The following is a 23412-nucleotide window of genomic DNA, read 5'->3' as shown; positions in this document are numbered from 1 at the left end:
TGCTCAGGAATACTAAATGATGTGGTCTGGGTCCCACAATTAGTTGCAACAGTCCTAGAGCTCCTGCTTAGTGGTCAGATGCTCCTTCCTTTTAGAAGACATAAAAATTAACTCCATGAAATGAATCTTTGAAGAAGCTAACTGATAGCAAAACACCAAAACCATCTTTATAATAAAGTCATACAAAACCGTAAAGGGAATTTGCAGTTAGAAGAAAGATTACAGTGAAACAGAATAGGCAACAAGGTAACTATATCTGACAGCCAGATAGGCAGTTGTACTTGACGTTATGTAGTTTGAGATCTTGAAAACTAATTGATTTTTTTCCAATTTAATGATATTTTCCAGTGATTTCAATTCTTTTCAAATGTCTTATATTTGACTGATTAGCAATTGGCAGTGGAATTTTTTAAATTAGTTTGAAAATTTCTGCTATATACATTTTTGATTTAGAAATGAACACTTGTTTTGCTGAAATGATTCTGTGATTCACCTATGATTTATATTTTGATAATGTTTATTAGCTTTGAAAGACAGGAAAATATAGCATAAAAGCAAAAGCAACTCATGATACCCCAACCAGATAACACCATTTTTTAAAACACAGTACATTTACATGATTAAAAAATTCAAACAGTATAGAAATTCTGTTTTCATTTTTGGGGGTATATACTCAGAAGTGGAATTGCTGGATCGTATGGCAGATCTATTTTTAATTATTTGAGGAATCTCCATTTTGTTTTCCACTGTGGTTAGACCAATTTACATTCCCACCAACAGTGTATCAGTGTTCCTTTTTTTTACCACATCCTTGCCAGTGCCTGTTGTCTCTTGTCTTCCTCATGATACCATTTAACAGACATGAGGTGATACATCATTGTGGCTTTGACTTGCATTTCCCTGTTAATTAAGTGATGTTGGGAACATTTTCAGGTACCTGTTGACCATTTGAAAATATTTGGAAAAATGTCTGTTGATTACCTCTGCCCAATTTTCAATCAGATTTTTTTTTTTGATTACTATGACTTCTTTACATGTTTGGGATATTAACTTCTTATCAGTTAGGTGATATGCAAACATTTTCTCCCATTCCATAGGTTGCCTTTTGATTTTGTTGTTGGTTTCCGTTGCTGTGCTGAAGCATTTTAGTTTCAGGTAGTTCCAGTTGTCTGTTTTTGCTTTTATTGCCTTTGCTTTTGATGTCAAACCTAAAAAAATCATTGCCAAAACCAATGTCAGGGAGCTTACCCCCCTATGTTTTATTCTAGGAGTTTTATGGTTCAGGGCTTACATTCAGGTCTTTATCCAATTTGAATTGATTTTTGTGTATGGTGTAAGATAGGGATCCACTTTCATTTGCACGTGGCCTTCCAATTTTTCCTCATCACCATTTATTGATGAGACTGTCCTTTCCCTGTGTAGAGATTGCATTGAATCCATAGATGGCTTTGGGTACTATGGATATTTTAACAGTATTGGTTCTTTCCAATGTATGAGCAGATAATATCTTTCCATTTATTTCTGTCTTCTTCAGTTTTTCTCATCAGTGTCTTATAGATTTCAGTGTACAGGTCTTTCACCTCCTTGTTAAATTTATTCCTAGTTTTTCTCTTTTTTAATGCTATTGTAAATGTGATTGTTTTCTTAGTTTCTCTTTCTGATAGTTTGTTGTTAGTGTACAGAAATATAACTGATTTTTGTATATTGCTTTTGTATCCTGCAAATTTGCTGAATTAATTGACTAGTTTTAACAGATTTTTGGTGGACTCTTTAGCGTTTTCTGCATATGACATCATATCATCTGCAAATAGTAACAATTTTGCTTCTTCCTTTCCTATTTAGATGCATTTTATTTATTTTTCTTGCCTAATAACTCTGGTTAGACCTTACAGTTCTATATTGAATAAAAGTGGTGAGAGTGGGCATCCATGGCTTTTTCCTGATTTTAGAGGAAAAGTTTTCAGTTTTTCACTATTGAGTATGATGTTAACTGTGGGCATAGATGCTTTTTTATAGGTGAAGACTTTCCCTTATGTTCTTTGCATGCTGGAATCTTTTATCCTGAATGTGTTTTGAATTATTTCAAATACGATTTCTTTAACTGTTGAGATGATCACATGACTTTTCTCTTTATTCTGTTAATATTGTGATAAAACATTGATTTATTTATAGTAAATCAACCTCAGATCCTCAAAACAGTCTTGGACATTTGTTTTTTCCTTTCTATATTTGCTGTATTCAATTTGCATATATATTTAAAAGATTTTCTGCATTTATATTTATAGGGAATTTTGGTCTATAGCATTTCTTTTTCTTTTTTCCTTTGTAATGTTTTTGATTTTGCTATCAGTGTATTTCTGGCCTTATAAAATGAACTGGGGATTATCCTTTCTTTCTATATTTTCTGGATGAGTTGCTGTAGGCTTTGTACTATTCTTCCTTAAATATTTGATCTCTGTCTCCAGTAGAAAACATCTGGTCATGGAGGTTTTTCTGGGGATGTTTTCAATTGCAAATTTTATTTCTTTAATTAATATAATACTTTAAGATTTTTAATTTATTCTTGTGATGGTCTTAGTAATTTATTTTTTTAGGATATTTTTACATTTCATGTTGTTCATTGAATATTGGCATAAGATTGTTCATAATATTATTTTATATTCTTCTGAAGATCTATAGGATCTATAGAAATTCTTTGATTCTAGATATTCATGAGTTGTATTATAAGTTTATCCATTTTTATTAAAAATTTTCAGGAATAAACTCTTGACTTTGCTGTCTTTTTTCTGTTATTTACTCTTTCACTGATTTCTGTGATTATTTACAAATATTCTTTTTATTTTCACTACCTATTTTTTTTTTTAGTTTCATAAACTGAGAGCTGAGTTTATTGACTTTGAACCTTTGTTTTTACTCGATTCATGAAGCTATAAATTTTCTTCTTATCACTGCTTTTGCTGCATTCCACAGATATTATTTTTTGCCTTTTCATTTTGATTTAGCAAAATTGTTTTCTAGTTTCCTGAGTGAATTCTTCTTTGATACATGAGATAGAACTATGATGTTTAATATACTGTCTTAGGGACCTACCTAGTAGTTTACAGTTACTGATTTTTAATTTAATTGTGTCTTAGTCTGAGAATATATCCTTGGACCATTCTTTTCTTGGAAATTTATTATGGAGTGTTTTGTCTATGTAAAAATATGCATTTGTGCAGTTTTTGGTGTAGTATCCTATAGCTGTCAAACAGATTATATTTGTTGTTAGTGTTCTTTAAGTATTCTATAGTCTTACTTATTAGCTGTCTGTCTGTTTTATTAGTTTTACAAGAGGAGTTTGGAGTAATTAACTGTAATTTTGGATATATATTTTTCTCTTCAGTTTTATTTTTCTTTATTTTTAAGTTATATTATGATTTGCATACATATTATAATTGATATTTTTTAACATCTTTATTGGAGTATAATTGCTTTACAACGTTGTGTTAGTTTCTACTGTATAACAAAGTGAATCAGCTATATGTATACATATATACCCGTATCCCCTCCCTCTTGTGTCTTGCTCCCACCCTCCCTGTCACACCCCTCTAGGTGGTCATAAAGCACCGAGCTAATCTCCCTGTGTTATGTGGCTGCTCCCCACTAGCTATTTTACATTTGGTAGTGTACATACGTCCTTGCCACTCTCTCACTTTGTCCCAGCTTACCCTTCCCCCTCCCTGTGTCCTCAGGTCCATTCCCCACGTCTGCGTCTTTATTCCTGACCTGCCCCTAGGTTCTTCAGAATCAGTTTTTTTTCTTTTTTTCCTTTTTTAGATTCCATATATATGTGTTAGCATACGTATTTGTTTTTCTCTTTCTAACTTACTTCACTCTGTATGACAGACTCTAGGTCCATCCACCTCACTACAAATAACTCAATTTCGTTTCTTTTTATGGCTGAGTAATATTCCATTGTATATAGGTACCACATCTTTTTTATCCATTCCTCTGTTGATGGACACTTAAGTTGCTTCCATGTCCTAGCTATTGTAAATAGTGATGCAATGAACATTGTGGTACATGACTCTTTTTGAATTATGGTTTTCTCAGAGTATATGCCCAGTAGTGGGATTGCTGGGTCGTATGGTAGTTCTATTTTTAGTTTTTTAAGGAACCTCCATACTGTTCTCCACAGTGGCTGTATCAAGTTACATTCCCACCAACAGTGCAAGAGGGTTCCCTTTTCCCCACACCCTCTCCAGTGTTTATTGTTTGTAGATTTTTTGCTGGTGGCCATGCTGACTGGTGTGAGATGATACCTCATTGTAGTTTTGATTAATATTTCTCCAGTGATTAGTGATGTTGAGCATCCTTTCATGTGTTTATGGCAATCTGTATATCTTCTTTGGAGAAATGTCTGTTTAGGTCTTCTGCCCATTTTTGGATTGGGATGTTTGTTTTTTAGATATTGAGCTGCAAGAGCTGCTTGTATATTTTGCAGACTAATCCTTTGTTGGTTTCTTCATTTGCAAATATTTTCTCCGATTCTGAGAGTTGTCTCTTCATCTTGCTTTTGGTTTCCTTTGCTGTGCAAAAGCTTTGAAGTTTCATTAGGTCCCATTTCTTTATTTTTGTTTTTACTTCCATTTCTCTAGGAGTTGGGTAAAAAAGGAACTTACTGTGATTTATGTCATAGAGTTTTCTGCCTAAGTTTTCCTCTAATAGTTTTATAGTGTCTGGCCTTACATTTAGGTCTTTAATGCATTTTGAGTTTATTTCTATGTATGGTGTTAGGGAGTGTTCTAATTTCATTCTTTTACATGTGGCTGTCCAGTTTTCCTAGCATCAATTATTGAAGAGGGTGTCTTTTCTCCATTGTATATTCTTGCCTCCTTTATCAAAAATAAGGTGACCATATGTGCATGGGTTTATCTCTGGGCTTTCTATCCTGTTCCATTGATCTTTATTTCTGTTTTTGTGCCAGTACCATACTGTCTTGATTACTGTAGCTTTGTAATATAGTCTAAAGTCCAGGAGACTGATTCCTCCAGCTCCATTTTCCTTTCTCAAGATTGATTTGGCTATTCAGAGTCTTTTGTGTTTCCATACAAATTGTGAAGCTTTTTGTTCTAATGCTGTAAAAAATGTCATTGGTAGTTTGATAGGGATTGCATTGAATGTGTAGATTGCTTTGGGTTGTATAGTCATTTTTACAATGTTGATTCTTGCAATCCAAGAACAGGTGGTACATCTCTCCATCTGTTTGTATCATATTTAAATTCTTTCATCAGTGTCATAGTTTCCTGCATACAGGTCTTTTGTCTCCTTAGGTAGGTTTATTCCTAGGTATCTTACACTTTGTGTTACAGTGGTAAATGGGAGTGTTTCCTTAATTTCTCTTTCAGATTTTTCATCCTTAGTGTATAGGAATGCAAGAGATTTCTGTGCATTAATTTTGTATCCTGCTACTTTATCAAATTCATGGATCAGTTCTGGTAATTTTCTGCTATCATCGTTAGGTTTCTCTCTATATAGTATCATGTCATCTGCAAACAGTGACAGCTTTACTTATTTTCCAATTTAGATTTTTTATTTCGTTTTCTTTTCTGATTGTTGTGGCTAAAACTTCCAAAACTATGTTGAATAATAGTGGAGAGAGTGGACAACCTTGTCTTGCTCCTGATCTTAGAGGAAATGGTTTCAGTGTTTCACCCCTGAGAACAATGTTGCCTGTGGCTTTGTCATATATGGCCTTTATTATGTTGAGGTAATTTTGCTATATGCCTCCTTCTGGAAGGTTTTTATCATAAATGTGTGTTGAATTTTGTCAAATGCTTTTTCTGCATCTATTGAGATGATCATATGCTTTTTGTCCTTGAATCTGTTAATATGGTTTATCACATTGATTTATTTGCATATATTGAAGAATCCTTGCCTTCCTGGGACAAACACCACTTGATCATGGTGTATGATCCTTTTAATGTGCTGTTGGATTCTGTTTGCTAGTATTTTGTTGAGGATTTCTGCACCTATGTTCATCAGTGATATTGGCCTGTAGTTTTCTTTTTTTGTGACATCATTGTCTCGTTTTGGTATCAGGGTGATGCTGGCCTCGTAGAATGAGTTGGGAGTGTTCCTTCCTCTGCTATACTTTGCAACAGTTTGAGAAGGTTAGGTGTTAGCTCTTGTCTAAATGTTTGATAGAATTCTCCTGTGAAGCCATCTGGTCCTGGGCTTTTGTTTTTTGGAAGATTTTTAATCATAGTTTCAATTTCAGTGCTTGTGATTGGTCTGTTCATATTTTCTATTTCTTCCTGGTTCAGTCTTGCAAGGTTTTGCTTTTCTAAGAATTTGTCCATTTCTTCCATGTTGTCCATTTTATTGGCATATAGTTGCTTGTAGTAGTCTCTCATGATCCTTTGTATTTCTTCAGTGTCAGTTGTTACTTCTCCTTTTTTATTTCTAATTCTATTGCTTTGAGTTTTCTCCCTTTTTTTCTTGATGAGTCTGGCTAATGGTTTAGCAATTTTATTTATATTCTCAAAGAACCAGCTTTTAGTTTTATTGATCTTTGGTATTGTTTCCTTTATTACTTTTTCATTTATTTCTGATCTGATCTTTATGATTTTTTTCCTTCTGCTAACTTGGGTTTTTTTTGTTCTTCTTTCTCAAATTGCTTTAGGTGTAAGGTTAGGTTGTTTATTTGAGATATTTCTTGTTTCTTGAGGTAGGATTGTATTACTAAACTTCCATCTTAGAACTGCTTTTGCTGCATTCCATAAGTTTTGAGTCGTCCTCTTTTTATTGTCATTTGTTTCTAGGTATTTTTTGGTTTCCTCTCTGATTTCTTCAGTGATCTCTTGGTTATTTTGTAGTGTATTGTTTAGCCTCCATGTGTTTGTATATTTTACAGAGTTTTTCCTGTAATTGATAGCTCATCTCACAGCGTTGTGGTCAGAAGAGATACTTGATACAATTTCAGTTTTCTTAAGTTTAGCAACGATTTCTTTGTTACCCAAGATATGATCTATCCTGGAGAATGTTCCATGAGCACTTGAGAGGAAAGTGTATTCTGGTTTTATTGGATGGAATGTCCTATAAATAACAATTAAGTCATCTTGTTTAATATATCATTTAGAGCTTCTCTTTCCTTATTTTTTTTCATTTTGGTTGATCTATCCATTGGTGAAAGTGGGGTGTTAAAGTCCCCTACTATGATTGTGTTACTGTCAATTTCCGCTTTTATGGCTCTTAGCATTTGCCTTATGTATTGAGGTGCTCCTATGTTGGTTGTATAAATATTTACAATTGTTATATTTTCTTGGATTGATCCCTTGATCATTATGTAGTGTCCTTTTTTTCTCTCATAAACGTCTTTATTTTGAAGTCTATTTTGTCTGATATGAGAATTGCTACTCCAGCTTTCTTTTGATTTCCACTTGCATGGAATATTTTTTTCTATCCTTCACTTTCTGTCTGTATGGGTCCCTAGGTCTGAAGTGGGTCTGTTGTAGACAGCTTATATATGGGTCTTGTTTTTGTATCCATTCAGCCAGTCTATGTCTTTGGGTTGGAGCATTTAATCCATTTACATTTAAAGTAGTTATCGATATGTATGTTCCTATTCCCATTTTCTTAATTGTTTTGGGTTTGTTATTGTAGGTCTTTTACTTCTCTTGTGTTTCCTGCCTAGAGAAATTCCTTTAGCATTTGTTGTAAAGCTGGTTTGGTGGTGCTGAATTCTCTTAGCTTTTGCTTGTCTGTAAAGTTTTTTATTTCTCCATCAAATATGAATGAGATCCTTGCTGGGTAGAATAATCTTGGTTGTAGGTTTTTTCCTTTCATCACTTTAAATATGTCCTGCCACTCCCTTCTGGCTTCTAGAGTTTCTGATCAAAGATTAGCTCTTAACCTTATGGGGTTTCCTTTGTGTGTTATTTGTTGGTTTTCCCTTGCTGCTTTTAATATTTTTTCTTTGTATTTAATTTTTGATAGTTTGATTAATATGTGTCTTGGCATGTTTCTCTTTGGATTTATCCTGCATGGGACTCTCTGTACTTCCTGGACTTGATTAACTCTTTTCTTTGCCCAAATTAGGGAAGTTTTCAACTATAATCTGTTGAAATGTTTTCTCGGTCCCTTTCTTTTTCTCTTCTTCTGGGACCCCCGTATTTTGAATGTTGGTGCATTTAATGTTGTCCCAGAGGTCTCTGAGTCTGTCCTCAATTCTTTTCATTCTTTTTATTCTGCTCTGCTTTAGTAATTTCCACTATTTTATCTTCCAGGTCACTTATCCGTTCTTCTACCTCAGTTATTCTGCTACTGATTCCTTCTAGAGACTTTTTATTTTCATTTAATGTGGTGTTCATCATTGTTTGCTTTTGCTCTTTAGTTCTTCTAGGTCCTTGTTAAATGTTTCTTGCATTTTCTCCATTCTATTTCCAAGATTTTGGATCATCTTTACTGTCATTACTCTGAATTCGTTTTCAGGTATACTGCCTGTTTCCTCTTAACTTGTTTGGTCTGGTGTGTTTTAACTTGCTCCTGCATCTGCTGTGTGTTTCTCTGTCTTCTCATTTTGCTTAACCTACTGTGTTTGCGGTCTCCTTTTTTCAGGCTGAAGGTTCGTAGTTCCTGTTGTTTCTTGTGTCTGCCCCCAGTGGCTGTGGTTGGTTTTGTGGGTTCTGTTGGCTTCCTGGTGGAGGGGACTAGTGCCTGTGTTCTGGTGGATGAGGCTGTATCTTGTCTTTCTGGTTGGTACGACTGCGTCTGGTGGTGTGGTTTTTTGGTGTCTGTGACCTTATTATGATGTCGGCAGCCTCTTTGCTAATGGTTGTGTTCCTGTCTTGTTAGTTGTTTGGCATGGGCTGTCCAACACTGTAGCTTGCTGGTCGTTCAGTAGTGCTGGGTCTTACCATTGAGATGGAGATCTGTGGGAGAACTTTCACCATTTGATATTACGTGGAGCTGGGAAGTCTCTGGTGTACCAGTGTCCTTCACTCCGCTCTCCCACCTCAGGCACAGTTCTGACACCCGCCTGGAGCACCAAGACCCTGTGAGCCACATTGCTCAGAATTAAAGGGAGAAAATAAGAAAGAAAGAAGAAATGAAAAATAAAATAAAATTTATTAAAATAAAAAATTATTAAAAATAAAAAATTAAGTATTAAAAAAAGGAAAAAAAAAAGAAAGAAGAGAGCAACCAAACATAAAACAAATCCACTAATGATAACAAGCGCTAAAAACTATACTAAAGAAAAAAATAATAAAATGGGCAGACAGAACCCTAGGACAGATGGTAAAAGCAAAGCTATACAGACAAAATCACACAAAGAAGCATACACATACACGCTCACAAAAAGAGAAAAAGAAAAAAAATATATATATATTTTAAAAAAAAAAGGAAGAGAGCAACCAAATTAATAAAGAAATCTACTAAAGATTATATACTCTAAATATTAAACTAATATAAACATAAAACCAGAAACCAATTAGATGCAGAAAGCAAACCCCAAGTCTACAGTTGCTCCCAAAGTCCACTGCCTCAATTTGGGGATGATTCATTGTATATTCAGGTATTCCAGATATGCAGGGTACATCAAGTTGATTGTGGAGATTTAATCCGCTGCTCCTGAGGCTGCTGGGAGAGATTTCCCTTTCTCTTCTTTGCACCACTCCTGGGGTTCAGCTTTGGATTTGGCCCTGCCTCTGCATGTAGGTCGCCTGAGGGCGTCTGTTCCCTGCCCAGAGAAGACAGGGTTAAAGGAGCAGCTGATTAGGGGCTCTGGCTCACTCAGGCCTGCGGGAGAGAGGGGTACGGAATGTAGGCGAGCCTGTGGTGGCAGAGGCTGGCATGACATTGTAACAGACTGAGGCGGGCCATGTGTTCTCCTACTGAGGTTGTCTCTGGGTCACAGGACCCTGGCAGTGGTGGGCTGCATAGGTCCCCGGGAGGGGTGGTGTGGATAGTGACCTGTCCTTGCACACAGGCTTCTTGGTGGCTGTAGCAGCAGCGTTAGCGTCTCATGCCTGTCTGTGGAGCTCATTTAGGCGGTGCTCTGTATCCCCTTCCCTCATGCACCCCGAAACAATGGTCTCTTGCCTCTTTGGCAGTTCCAGACTTTTTCCCAGACTCCCTCCCAGCTAGCTGTGTTGCACTAACCCCCTTCAGGTTGTGTTCATGCAGCCAACCCCAGTCCTCTCCCTGGGATCTGGCTTCTGAAGCCTGAGCCTCAGCTTCCATCCCCACCCGCCCTGGCCGGTGAGCAGACAAGCCTCTCGGGCTGGTGAGTACTGGTCGGCACTGGTCCTCTGTGCGGGAATCTCCGCTTTGCCCTCTACACCACTATTGCTGTGCTCTCCTTCGTGGCTCCGAAGCTCCCCCCCACCCCGCCCATCCCCCTTCTCCGCCAGTGAAGGGGCTTCCTAGTGTGTGGAAACTTTTCCTTCTTCACTGCTCCCTCCCAGAGGTGCAGGTCCTGTCCCGATTCTTTTGTCTCTGCTTTTTCTTTTTTCTTTTGCCCTACCCAGGTACATGGGAATTTTCTTGCCTTTTGGGAAGTCTGAGGTCTTCTGCAGCGTTCAGTAGGTGTTCTGTAGGAGTTGTTCCACATGTAGATGTATTTCTGATGTATCTGTGGGGTGGAAGGTGATCTCCACCTCTTACTCCTCTGCCACCTTGACGGTCTCCTCTGATACGTTTTCTTGATAAATTTACACTATTATTAGTATGAAATTTCCTTTATATTTCTGGTAATATTTTTTCTCCTGCAGCCTGTTTCATTTAAACTAATACAGTCTCTCTTAAATTGATATAGCTTTCTTGTTATTTGTGTTTGCATTGTAAACATTTTCTCTCTTTTCACATTTAACTTATATCTGACTTTTCATTAACAGCTGTCCCTTATAGAAAACTTACAATTTAGTCTTATTTATATCCAGTGTGAAAATATCTACCTCTTAATTAGTGTGTTTAGGCATTTTTGGATGCAGTTACTACTAGGTGAGATTTCAGTATCCCTTCTTATTTATTTTCTATTTGTCCAGTCTATTCTTAATTACTTTTTCCTTCTTTAGTGCCTGTGATGGTTGGTTTTATATATCACCTTCGTGAGACTGTACTTCTCAGTTATTCTATCAAACACTATTCTAGGTGTTACTGTGTGGATATTTTGTAGATGTGATTAACATCTACAATCAGTTGAATTTAGGTAAGGTTTATTATCCTTGATAATCTGGGTAGGCCTCATACAATCGGTTGAAAGACCTTAAGAAGAAAACTGAGGTTTCCCTGAAGAAAAATAAACTTTTCCTGTGGACTACAGTGTCTGCTCCTACTTGAGAATTTCCAGCATACCATCCTGCCCTACAGAATTTAGACTTACCTACCCATACTCTACAATTGCATAAACCAATTCCTTGAAATGAATTTCCTTCTCTCTATATGTATGTTTACACACACGTGTATAAACACGTGCACATATACATATACACACATTCATGCATACGTACCATATATATATATACGTATAGTACATACATTACAAAATATATATATATATAATTATGTTTCTTTGGTAGAACACTAACCGGTACAGATTTTGTTTCCAAGAGTGTTTCTAGAGGAGTTCTTTGAATTGGTTCTGAGTTTTCTAAATTGGTTCTAGGTTTTAAAAAATTGGTTTTCTAATATGAGTATATTAAAGGCACTAATAACTCTATTCCCAGTGTTAAAGATGGCACTCGTAATCTATAGTATGATATGGTAATAGAGATAAGTGAAATATCATCATTGGATACTACTAATCAAATACTGTTGTGGATTGAATCTCCCTAAAGTTCATATATTAAAACCTAATTCTTAATGTGATGGTATTTGTTGGTAGGGACTTTAGGAGGTAATTAGGTCATTTGGAGTTGGAGCCTTTGGGAGATAACTAAGAGGGTGAAGCTCTCATGAATGGGATTACTGCCATTATAAGAATACGAGAGGTTAGCAGTCTGCAGTTCAGAAGAAGGTCCTTGCTAATACCCAACCATGCTGTCACCTGATCTTAGAATTCTAGCCTCCAGAACTGTGAGAAATAAATTTTGCTGTTTATAAGTCACCCAGTCTATGGCATTTTTCTACAGCAGAAGTGAATAAGATAAATACAAATAGGAGGCAAGGTGACCCCATATTCAAAATTGAAACCATGATTTCCAGTTTTAAATTTTATATATACAGTTTATAGCATTTAATACTTCTACAGTCAATGAGAATAATAGTTCAATTATACTGACCATATTTAAAAATGGGAGTTAAAGATAAGCTATCACTTTATGTTAGCTTTATCATTTTTGTTACTTCTACTTTGTTTACTTACCCTTTGTAGTATTTATTCTTCTGTGTTTCCTTCAAAGTGTTAAACAACTTACATTTATTCATGTCTGAAATTTGTAGGGAATCCCATATTCAGCCTGCTACTTCTGCAATGTGGTACTACATTTTTAAACTTAATTCGTAATCTCTTCATACTCTTCAACTAAACAAGCACAGCAGATGTTTTATCTCAAGTTCCTCTCCAAGTTGAATAATCCCCAAATCATGAAGTCAAAACGAATGATAAATCGTGTGTTAATATTTAGTGTGTGATATTTCAGTGTGCATATAGTATGTTACCATAGGTTTTCAAAGTAAGTTTGAATAAAACTTTGTGTAATGATTCAAGCTCCTTCCATGGTTCTCAAGAGTTCTGTGACATATCTTTTGGTGTAAATAATCTCTTAGGACCCTCCTTTGCAATACATTGACTCTAAATTTTCATGTTTAAAAAAGCCTAGATTTCAAAAATAAACAAACCATGGCTGATAACTATTCTTTGACTTGCTGTGTTAACCACAATTCCAGCTTCATACATAATATGTAGTTTTTATATTGAACTTTCACTTTAAGATTAGTCCCTGAATTTTCTAAGCAGTAGAAATAGATGAGGGAGTTAATATGACAGGTGTTGATTTAGTAGGCTCCAATGGAGAGTGAATATTCTTCTTGACTGTGTGCCTAATACTTTGGAAGGCACAGCATTTGCCTGAGGCCTATAAACATTGAACTTTTGGTTCAAAATGCTAGAATACATATTATGCAATTTTTTATGTGTGCTTGATTTAAAATAAAATAAAATTCTATAGAGGTTTTCCTCATTAATCTGCCCACTTTGATTCAGCCAACTCTGGTTCAGAGCTTTGAAGTGATTTGCTGACATAAGTAAGCATTGATGGGCATCAGTACTTGAAACTCGGGGGTAATATATTCTGACTTTGCTTTCGAAGTTGTTCTAAACTATGAGTAACCAAAGAGAACTTCCTCACATTAAACTTGCTTGTTAGTCCCATTTATATTTTTTCTTTTTTTTTTATTCTAATATTACTACGAAGAATTTAGCATTATCTTTTTACTTTTAATAAGGAAAAAAAAGTTATTTGAAGGTTAATGTGGCATTTTAAAGATCAGCAACAACCATCTGCTGTCTGTTTTCCAAATATAAACTTTTTATTTAATAGTGGAGTCACCATATATTTTGTAGCAGGGTGTCATCATCTTGTGCATGTGAGCCAGATCTGTACCTCTAAGTCTCTGATTCTCATCTTGCCTTCATAAATCAGATCTAATTTTCATTTGTCTTTGGGACATATTTATCTGTATTCCCTGTTGGGCACAACCCAATTTTGACTGTTTCCACCTCAAAATGACTTCTTTTTCCTGAATTCTCTGTATGTAAACTCAAAATTTCCCAACCACCAAGACCTGAAAACTTAGTTATTTCTCCCTTTCTTACCACCTCTCCCTCCAATTAATTGCAGTGTTCTGTGCATTGTAACCCTGCCTCTTAAATGCCTTTTGATGCTTCTTGCTGGCTTTTTTTACTTTATACTTGGTCTCTTTAAATAATTTATATATTCCTTCTGATTCAAATTTGACATTACTGACAAATTGTGTTCAGCAATGTTCAGTTCTGATCATATCATTCTCCTGCTTGAAAAATGTTAATTCCTTCTCATTGCCTCCTAAGGGGACCAGGTCAGGCACAAACCCTTAGAACTGTTTCTGCTTTCCTCAGAAATAGTCTTTTGTAGACGTTTCAGAGAGGGAATGCCTATGTACCACAAGTTACCTTGTTTTCTCGTTATTCAAAGTTATGTCTGGATAATGTTTGCATAGATCTATGCTCTGTAGATAATAAGGCTACAATTGGCTAACACTAAATAAACAAATCAGAGTAGCAATGACTGATTGCCTACAACTCTGAAGTGAAGCTGTCATGTAGATGGCTGGGATGCTTGGGCAGAACATGTGATATTACCCTGAGAATAATCACAAAATAGATAAGGAGTAAATAAAGAATTCTTGAATTAGCTAACAGCTAAAACAAACATCCTCTTAGTAAGAGTGATATCAAAATTTTTTTCTGTCAAATAACCTCACTCATCCCAGGTGAGCTCCTTAGAACTTCGGGTATATGACCAGATGAAGGGAAAGGCAACTTGTAATGACAACTCTCTAACCTTTTGAAAAGAAATATATCTGATAATAAAGCCAATTGCAATGCATTATTATCCCAACAATTATCTTGAGAACTGAGATATCTAATCTGATACAACCCTAAGACTCATATAAGATTTTCCATAATATAACCTAATCATTTTTTACATTTATTGTCCTTAATTTCTTTACACATGCACTGCATTCCAGCCTTGCTCAGTTATGTGCCTTGACTTCTCTCTCTTTGCCTATGCAATGTTCCCTGAGTGCTTTATAGACCATTTAAGATGGAAAGGACAATCTCGCTATCAGATACCAGTTTATAAAATGTATTTCAAGTTAACAAAAACAGTGTTTTTTGGAAGACGAGATGGGACTAACGTTGTCCATTCTCAGAAGGTACTGTGGCACTTAATATTCTCATTTCACAGCCCATCAACTATAACCTGTATCCTTTTAACCCCACTCATCTAGGTCCAGTATAATCTATAAGGTAAGGTTGAAATCTAATTTCTCAATCTTCACCATGAATTTGAGATTTCTAAATGACCTTATCATCTTATGCAACATTTTATCTATAAATGCTTTCTGGGCTAGCAGCCCTATTTCATACATGACAATATAGCTCCTTAAATCAAGAGCTAATTTGATTCTAATTTATATTTATTGTAGGGCATCTTGCACATAGTAGATTTTCAATAAATATTTATTGAGTTGAATGTTAATACCGGTTTATAACTATATCTAGTAAATTATATTTTATTAAGATAAAAGGAAAACAAAATGGGTATTTTCTTACTAAGACTTTTATAAAGTAAAATATTAAAGGATAAACCTCCAGATATATATCATTTGGATTAGGATTTATGAATATGCTGCTGTAAAACAACTTTTTCACTTTTTTAAAAAAGATAGAGGACCTTAAAGATGGCAGAGGAGTAAGACATAGAGATCACCTTCCTCCCCACAAATACATCAAAAATACATCTACATGTGGAACACCTCCTACAGAACAGCTACTGAATGCTAGCAGAAGACCTCAGACTTCCCAAAATGCAAAAAAATCCACACAACACCTGGGTAGGGCAAAGGAAAAAACAGAAACAAAAGAATAGGGACAGGACCTGCACCTCTGGGAGGGAGCTGTGAGGAGGAAAAGTTTCCACACACTAAGAAGCCCCTTCACTGGTGGAGACGGGGAGGTGGGCAGGGGAGAAGCTTCGGAGCCACGGAGGAGAATGCAGCAACAGGGTTGCAGAGGGCAAAGCGGAGAGATTCCCGCACAGAGTATCAGTGCCGACCAGTACTCATCAGCCTGAGAGGCTTGTCTGCTCACCCGCTGGGGCGGGTGGGGGCTGGGAGCCGAGGTTCAGGCTTCAGAGGTCAAATCCCAGGGAGAGGACTGGGGTTGGCTGCATGAACACAGCCTGAAGGGGGCTAGTGCGCCACAGCTAGCCGGGAGGGAGTCCAGGACAAAGTCTGGAACTGCCTAAGAGGCAAGAGACCATTGTTTCGGGGTGTGTGAGGAGAGGGGATTCCTTCCTGTCTGTACACAGAAGGCAGAGCACCACCTAAACAAGCTCCAGAGACGGCTGTGAGCTGTGACTATCAGCTTGGACCCCAGAATCGTTAATGCTGTTGCTGCAGCCACCAAGAAGCCTGTGTGCAAGCACAGGTCACTATCCACACCTCCGCTCCCGGGAGCCTGTGCAGCCAGCCACTGCCAGGATCCCATGATCCAGGGACAAGTTCCCCGGGAGAAAACATGGTGCGCCTCGGACTGTTGCAGTGTCACACTGGCCTCTGCCACTGCAGGCTCACCCTGCATTCCAATTATAACTACCATACCCCTCCCTCCCACTGGCATGAGTGAGCCAGAGCCCCCTAATCAGCGGCCCCTTTAACCCCGTCCTTTCTGGGTGGGAACAGATGCCTGAGGGTGACCTACACGCAGAAGCAGGGAGAAAACCAAAGCTGAACACCTGGAGCTGTGCGAACAAAGAAGAGAAAGGGAAATTTCTCCCAGCAGCCTCAGGAGCAGTGGATTAAATCCCCACAGTCAACTTGATATACCCTGCATCTGTGGAATACCTGAATAGACAAAGAATCATCCCAAAATTGAGGTGGTGGACTTTGGGAGCAACTGTAGACATGGGATTTCCTGTCTGTGACTGATTAGTATCTGACTTTTATGTTTATCTTAGTATAGTTTATAGTGCTTGTTATCATTGGTGGATTTATTTATTGGTTTGATTGCTATCTTCTTTTCTTTTATTATTTTTCATTTAAAAATATTTATTTATTATTATTTTTTTTTTCTTTCCTTTTTTCTCCCTTTTCTTCTGAACTGTGTGGCTGACAGGGTCTTGGTGCTCTGGCCTGGGATCAGGCCTGAGCCTCTGAGGTAGGAGAGTCGAGTTCAGGACATTGGACCACCTGAACTCCTGATCCCACATAATATCAGTCACCAACAGAGCTCCCAGAGATCTCCATCTCAATGCTAAGACCCAAATCCACCCAATGGACAGCAAGCTCCAGTGCTGGATACACCATGCCAATCAACTAGCAAGAAAAGTACACAGCCCCACCCATTAGCAGAGAAGTTGCCTAATATCATACTAACTACACAGACACTGCAAAACACACCACCAGATGTGGCCCTGCCCACCAGAAAGACAAGATCCAGCTCCATCCACCAGAACTCAGGCACCAGTGCCTTCCACCAGGACTCCTACACAACCCACTGAACCAACCTGACCCACTGCGGGCAGACACTGAAATCAATGGGAACTATGAACCTGCAGGCTGTGAAAAGGAGACCCAAACACAGTAAGTTAAACAAAATGAGAAGACAGAGAAATATGCCGCAGATGAAGGAGCAAAGTAAAAACCCACAAGACAAAACAAATGAAGATGAAATAGACAGTCTACCTGAAAAACAATTCAGAGTAATGATAGTAAAGATGATCCAAAATCTTGGAAATAGAATGGAGAAAATACAAGAAACGTTTAACAAGGATCTAGAAGAACTAAAGAGCAAACAAACTATGAACAGGACAATAAATGAAATTAAAAATTCTCTAGAAGGAATCAGTAGCAGAATAACTGAGGCAGAAGAATGGATAAGTGACCTGGAAGATAAAATAGTGGAAATAACTACTGCAGAGAAGAATAAAGAAAAAAGAATGAAAAGAATTGAGGACAGTCTCAGACACCTCTGGGACAACATTAAACACAACAACATTCGATTTATAGTGGTCACAGAAGACGAAGAGAAAAAGAAAGGGACTGAGAAAATATTTGAAGAGATTATAGTTGAAAACTTCCCTAACATGAGAAAGGAAATAGTCAAGTCCAGGAAGCACAGACAGTCCCATACAGGATAGATCAAAGGAGAAACATGCCAAGACACATAATAAATCAAACTCTCAAAAGTTAAATACAAAGAAAAAATATTAACAGCAGCAAGGGAAAAGCAACAAATAACATACAGGGGAATCCCCATAAGGTTAACAGCTGAACTTTCAGCAGAAACTCTGCAAGCCAGAAGGGACTGGCAGAACATATTTAAAGTGATGAAAGGGAAAAACCTACAACCAAGATTACTCTACCCAGCAAGGATCTCATTCAGATTCGATGGAGAAATTAAAATCTTTACAGACAAGCCAAAGCTGAGAGAGTTCAGCACCACCAAACCAGCTTTACAACAAATGCTAAAGGAACTTCTCTAGGCAGGAAACACAAGACAAGGTAAAGACTTACAAAGAAAACCTCAGAACAATTAAGAAAATGGTAATAGGAACATACATATTGATAATTACCTTAAATGTAAATGGATTAAATGCTCCAACCAAAAGACATAGACTGCTGAATGGATACAAAAACAAGACCCATGTATATGTTCTCGACAAGAGACCCACTTCAGACCTAGGGACACATACAGACTGAAAGTGAGGGGATGGAAAAAGCTATCCCATCCAAATGGAAATCAGAAGCAGGAGTGGCAATCCTCTTATCGGACAAAATAGACTTTAAAATAAAGATGATTACAAGAGAAAAGAAGAACTCTACCTGATGATCACAGGATCAATCCAAGAAGAAGATATAACAATTGTAAATATTTATGCACCCAACATAGGAGAATCTTAATACATAAGGCAAATGCTAGCAGCCATAAAATGGGAAATCAACAGTAACACAATAATATTATTGGACTTTAACATTCCACTTTCACCAATGGACAGATCAACCAAAATGAAAATAAATAAGGAAACACAAGCTTTAAATGACACATGAAACAAGATGGACTTAATTGATATTTATAGGACATTCTGTCCAAAAACAATAGAATACTCTTTCTACTCAAGTGCTCATGGAACAATTTCCAGGATAGATCATTACAAAACCAACCTTGGGTAAATTTAAGAAGTTTGAAATTGTATCAAGTATGTCTTCCGACCACAACTCTATGAGACTAGATATCAATTACAGGGGAAAAAAACTGTAAAAAATAAAACCATGTCGAGGCTAAGCAATATGCTACTAAGTAACCAAGAGATCACTGAAGAAGTCAACGAGAAAATCAACAAATACCTAGAAACAAATGACAATGAAAACATGATGACCCAAAACCTATGGGATGCAGCAAAAGCAGTTCTAAGAGGGAAGTTTATAGAAGTACAATCATACCTCAAGAAGTAAGAAAAATCTCAAACAACCTAACCTTACACCTAAAGCAATTAGAGAAAGAAGACCTAAAAAAACCCAAAGTTACCAGAAGGAAAGAAATCATAAAGATCAGATCAGAAATAAATGGAAAAGAAATGAAGCAACTAATAACACAGATCTTTAAAACTAAAAGCTGCTTCTTTGAGAAGATAAACAAAATTGATGAACCATTAGCCAGACTCATCAAGAAAAAAGGGAGAAGACTCAAATCAACAGAATTACAAATGAAAAAGGAGAAGTAACAACTGACACTGCAGAAATACAAAGGATCATGAGAGATGACTAGAAGCAACTATATGCCAATAAAATGGACAACCTGGAAGAAATGGACAAATTCTGAGAAAAGCACAACCTTCCCAGACTGAACCAGGAAGAAATAGAAAATATAAACAGACCAATCACAAGCACTGAAATGGAAACTGTGATGAAAAATCTTCCAACAAACAAAAGCCCAGGACCAGATGGCTTCACAGGCAAATTCTATCAAACATTTAGAGAAGAGCTAACATCTATCCTTTACAAGCTCTTCCACAATATAGCAGAGGGAGATACATTCCAAAACTCATTCTATGAGGCCACCATCACCCTGATACCAAAACCAGAGAATGTTGTCACAAAGAAAACAAAGCTACAGGCCAATATCACTGATGAATATAGATGCAAAAATCCTCAACAAAATTCTAGCAAACAGAATCCCACAGCGCATTAAAAGGATCATACACCATGATCCAGTGGGGTTTATCCCAGGAAGCAAGGATTCTTCAATATATGCAAATCAATCAATGAGATACACCATATTAACAAATTGAAGGATAAAAACCATACAATAATCTCAGTAGATTCAGAAAAAGCTTTTGAAAAAATTCAAAACCTATTCTGGATAAAAACTCTCCAGAAAGGAGGCAGAGAGGGGACTGACCTCAACATAATAAAGGCCATATATGACACACCCACATTGTTCTCAAGGGTGAAACATCATTCTCAAGGTTGAAGCACTGAAACCATTCCCTGTAAGATCAAGAACAAGACAAGGTTGCCCATTTTCACCACTATTATTCAACATACTTTTGGAAGTTTAGGAAGAAAAACAAATAAAAGGAATCTAAATCAGAAAAGAAGAAGTAAAGTTGTCACTGTTTGCATATGACATACTTACTATACATAGAGAATCCTAAAGTTGCTACCAGAAAACTACTAGAGCTAAGTAACGAATTTGGTAGCATAGCAGGATAGAAGATTAATGCACAGAAATCTCTTGCATTCCTATATACTAATGATGAAATATCTGAGCAAGAAATTAAGGAAACACTCCCATTTACCACTGCAACAAAAAGAATAAAATACCTGGGAAGAAACCTACCTAAAGAGACAAAAGACCTGTGTGCAGAAAACTATAAGACACTGATGAAAGAAATTAAAGATGATACAAACAGGTGGAGAGATATACTGTGTTCTTGGATTGGAAGAATCAACATTGTGAAATTGACTATACTACCCAAAGCAATCTACAGATTCAGAACAATCCCTATCAAACTACCAATGGCATTCTTCACAGAAGTAGAACAAAATTTTACAATTTGTGTGGAAACACAAAAGACCCCAGATAGCAAAAGCAATCTTGAGAAAGAAAAACAGAGCTGGAGGAATCAGGCTCCCTGACTTCAGACTATATTACAAAGCTACAGTAATTAAGACAGTATGATACTGGCACAAAAACAGAAATATAAATCAATGGAACAGGATAGAAAGCCCAGAGATAAACCCACTCATATATGGTCACCTTATCTTTGATAAAGGAGGCAAGAATATACAGTGGAGAAAAGGCAGCCTCTTCAGTAAGTGGTGCTGGGAAAACTGGACAGCTACATGTAAAACAATGAAATTAGAACACTCCCGAACACCATACACCAAAATAAACTCAAAACGGGTTAAAGACCTAAATATAAGGTCAGATACTATAAAACTCTTAGAGGAAAACATAGGCAGAACACTCTCTGAGTTAAATCACAGCAAGATCCTTTTTGACCCACCTCCTAGAGAAACAGAAATAAAAACAAAAATAAAGAAATGGGACCTAATGAAACTTAAAACTTTTGCACAGCAATGGAAACCATAACCAACACGAAAAGACAGCCCTCAGAATGGGAGAAGATATTTGCAAACAAAGCAACTGACACAGGATTAATCTGCAAAATATACAAGCATCTCAAGAAGCTCAATATCAAAAAAACAAACAACCCAATCCAAAAATGGGCAGAAGACCTAAAGAGACTAAGGAGACAGTTCTCCAAAGCAGAAATACAGATTGCCGACAAACAGATGAAAGGATGCTCAACATCACTAATCATTGGAGAAATGCAAATCAAAACTACAATGAGGTATTACTCACACCAGTCAGAATGGCCGTCATCAAAAAAATCTACAAATAATAAATGCTGGAGAGGGTGTGGGAAAATGGAACCCTCTTGCACTGTTGGTGGGAATGTAAATTGATACAGCCACTGTTGAGAACAGTATGGAGGTTCCTTAAAAAGCTACAAATAGAACTACCATATGACCCGGCAATCCCGCTCCTGGGCATATACCCTGAGAAACCCATAATTCAAAAATTGTCAAGTACCACAATGTTCACTGCGGCACTATTTACAATAGCCAGGACATAGAAGCACACCATGTGTCCATTTACAGATGAATGGATAAAGAAGATGTGGCACATATATACAATTGAATATTACTCAGCCAGAAAAAGAAAGAAAACTGAGCTGTTGGTAGTGAGTGGGGTGGACCTAGAGTCTGTCATACAGAGTGAAGTAAGTTAGAAAGAGAAAAACAAATACTGTATGCTAACACATATATATGGAATCTGAAAAAAAAAAAAGGTTCTCATGAACCTAGAGTCAGGACAGGAATAAAGACACAGACATAGCGAGTGGACTTGAGGCCACAGGGAGATGGAAGGATAAGCTGGGATGAAGTGACATATATGCACTATCAAATGTAAAATAGACAGCTAGTGGGAAGCAGCCGCATAGCATAGCGAGATCAGCTCGGTGCTTTGTGAGCACCTAGAGGAGTGGGATAGGGAGGGTGGGAGGAACACGCATAAGGGAGGGAATATGTGGATATATGTATACCTAAAGCTGATTGACGTTGTTATACAGCAAAATGTAACACAATATTGTAAAGTATTTATACTCCAATAAAGATGTTAAAAAAATTTTTTTAATAAAACAGCAGCCATAATATTAAATATGGCAGCTGCAATATAATGGCTTAATGTAAAATTTAGGGTGTTTTCTGATTAAGGACAAGAAGAGAATACCTGAATATATTTATAAACACTTAATTGAAAAAACAAAGTATTTATACCTATGTAAATATTATGAATCACTTACATATTTTATTTAGAATTTATAGTTAATTGGCAAAATATTTGAAAAATTTTAGTTATAACATAATAAAGGATAAGTAAGTTTCCCTCTGGGAAATGCAGTGAATACTCTGAAAATACATCTATATATAAAAAAAATTATATGTATACAATACGAACATTGTAGTTTAATACCTCAATGATGAGACAAGATAAAATAAGAATTATATTCCTTTTGAAAATGCTGAAAGCAGTCAATTGATTTTGTATAAATGAAACTTCCAAAACGTTGTATTTACATGTAAAGTAAAATTGAAGAACATTTCAGAAAGGTTTGTATACACTTATGGCAAACATTTATTTCGGAACTCAATGCTTCTGACAAGCCAAGTTTGCAATGTACCTGTTGATAAAATCCAGATGATTTTCTTTGCTGTAACACTAAAAAGTAGTCAAAGTTGAAGGTTGACTCTGACACATACTTTACTGCATGAAAGAAAGAAACATTGCAGTTTGTGGAATTTAAAGGAAGTGATTTGTGCCTCCCTCAGTGCACACCCAATTACTTAGAGATGCAGAATCTACAATATCTCCTGGACAGTGCCACGTATAATGGGATGTAGCTTTCATACTTTCTTCAAATTCATCCACTAGGATTAAAATGGGGGAATTTGATAAAGTGAACCAAGACAGAGGAAGAAAAGCATCCAGTTTTACACAATAACTAACTGGAAATATAATTTTATTAAAAGCTTATTTTGTCCAGCTTTGGGTCTTCCACTCTTCTTACGACTCCTCCACCATTCCACCTC

At 36.6% G+C, this 23412-nt stretch overlaps 1 long non-coding RNA gene across 1 annotated transcript in view; it reads left to right on the top strand.

Annotated features, from left to right (window-relative positions):
• Positions 1–23412, top strand: part of LOC113620804 (uncharacterized) — a 247282-nt gene that overhangs the window by 198542 nt on the left and 25328 nt on the right. The gene's annotated exons all lie outside the window — the stretch shown is intronic.

The sequence above is a fragment of the Aethalodelphis obliquidens genome, unplaced genomic scaffold, assembly GCF_003676395.1.
Source record: "Aethalodelphis obliquidens isolate GAN/ISIS:26980383/991018 unplaced genomic scaffold, ASM367639v1 scaffold8, whole genome shotgun sequence".
Classification (NCBI taxonomy): Eukaryota; Metazoa; Chordata; class Mammalia; order Artiodactyla; family Delphinidae; genus Aethalodelphis; species Aethalodelphis obliquidens.
This window is presented reverse-complemented; position numbering and strand designations above follow the sequence as displayed.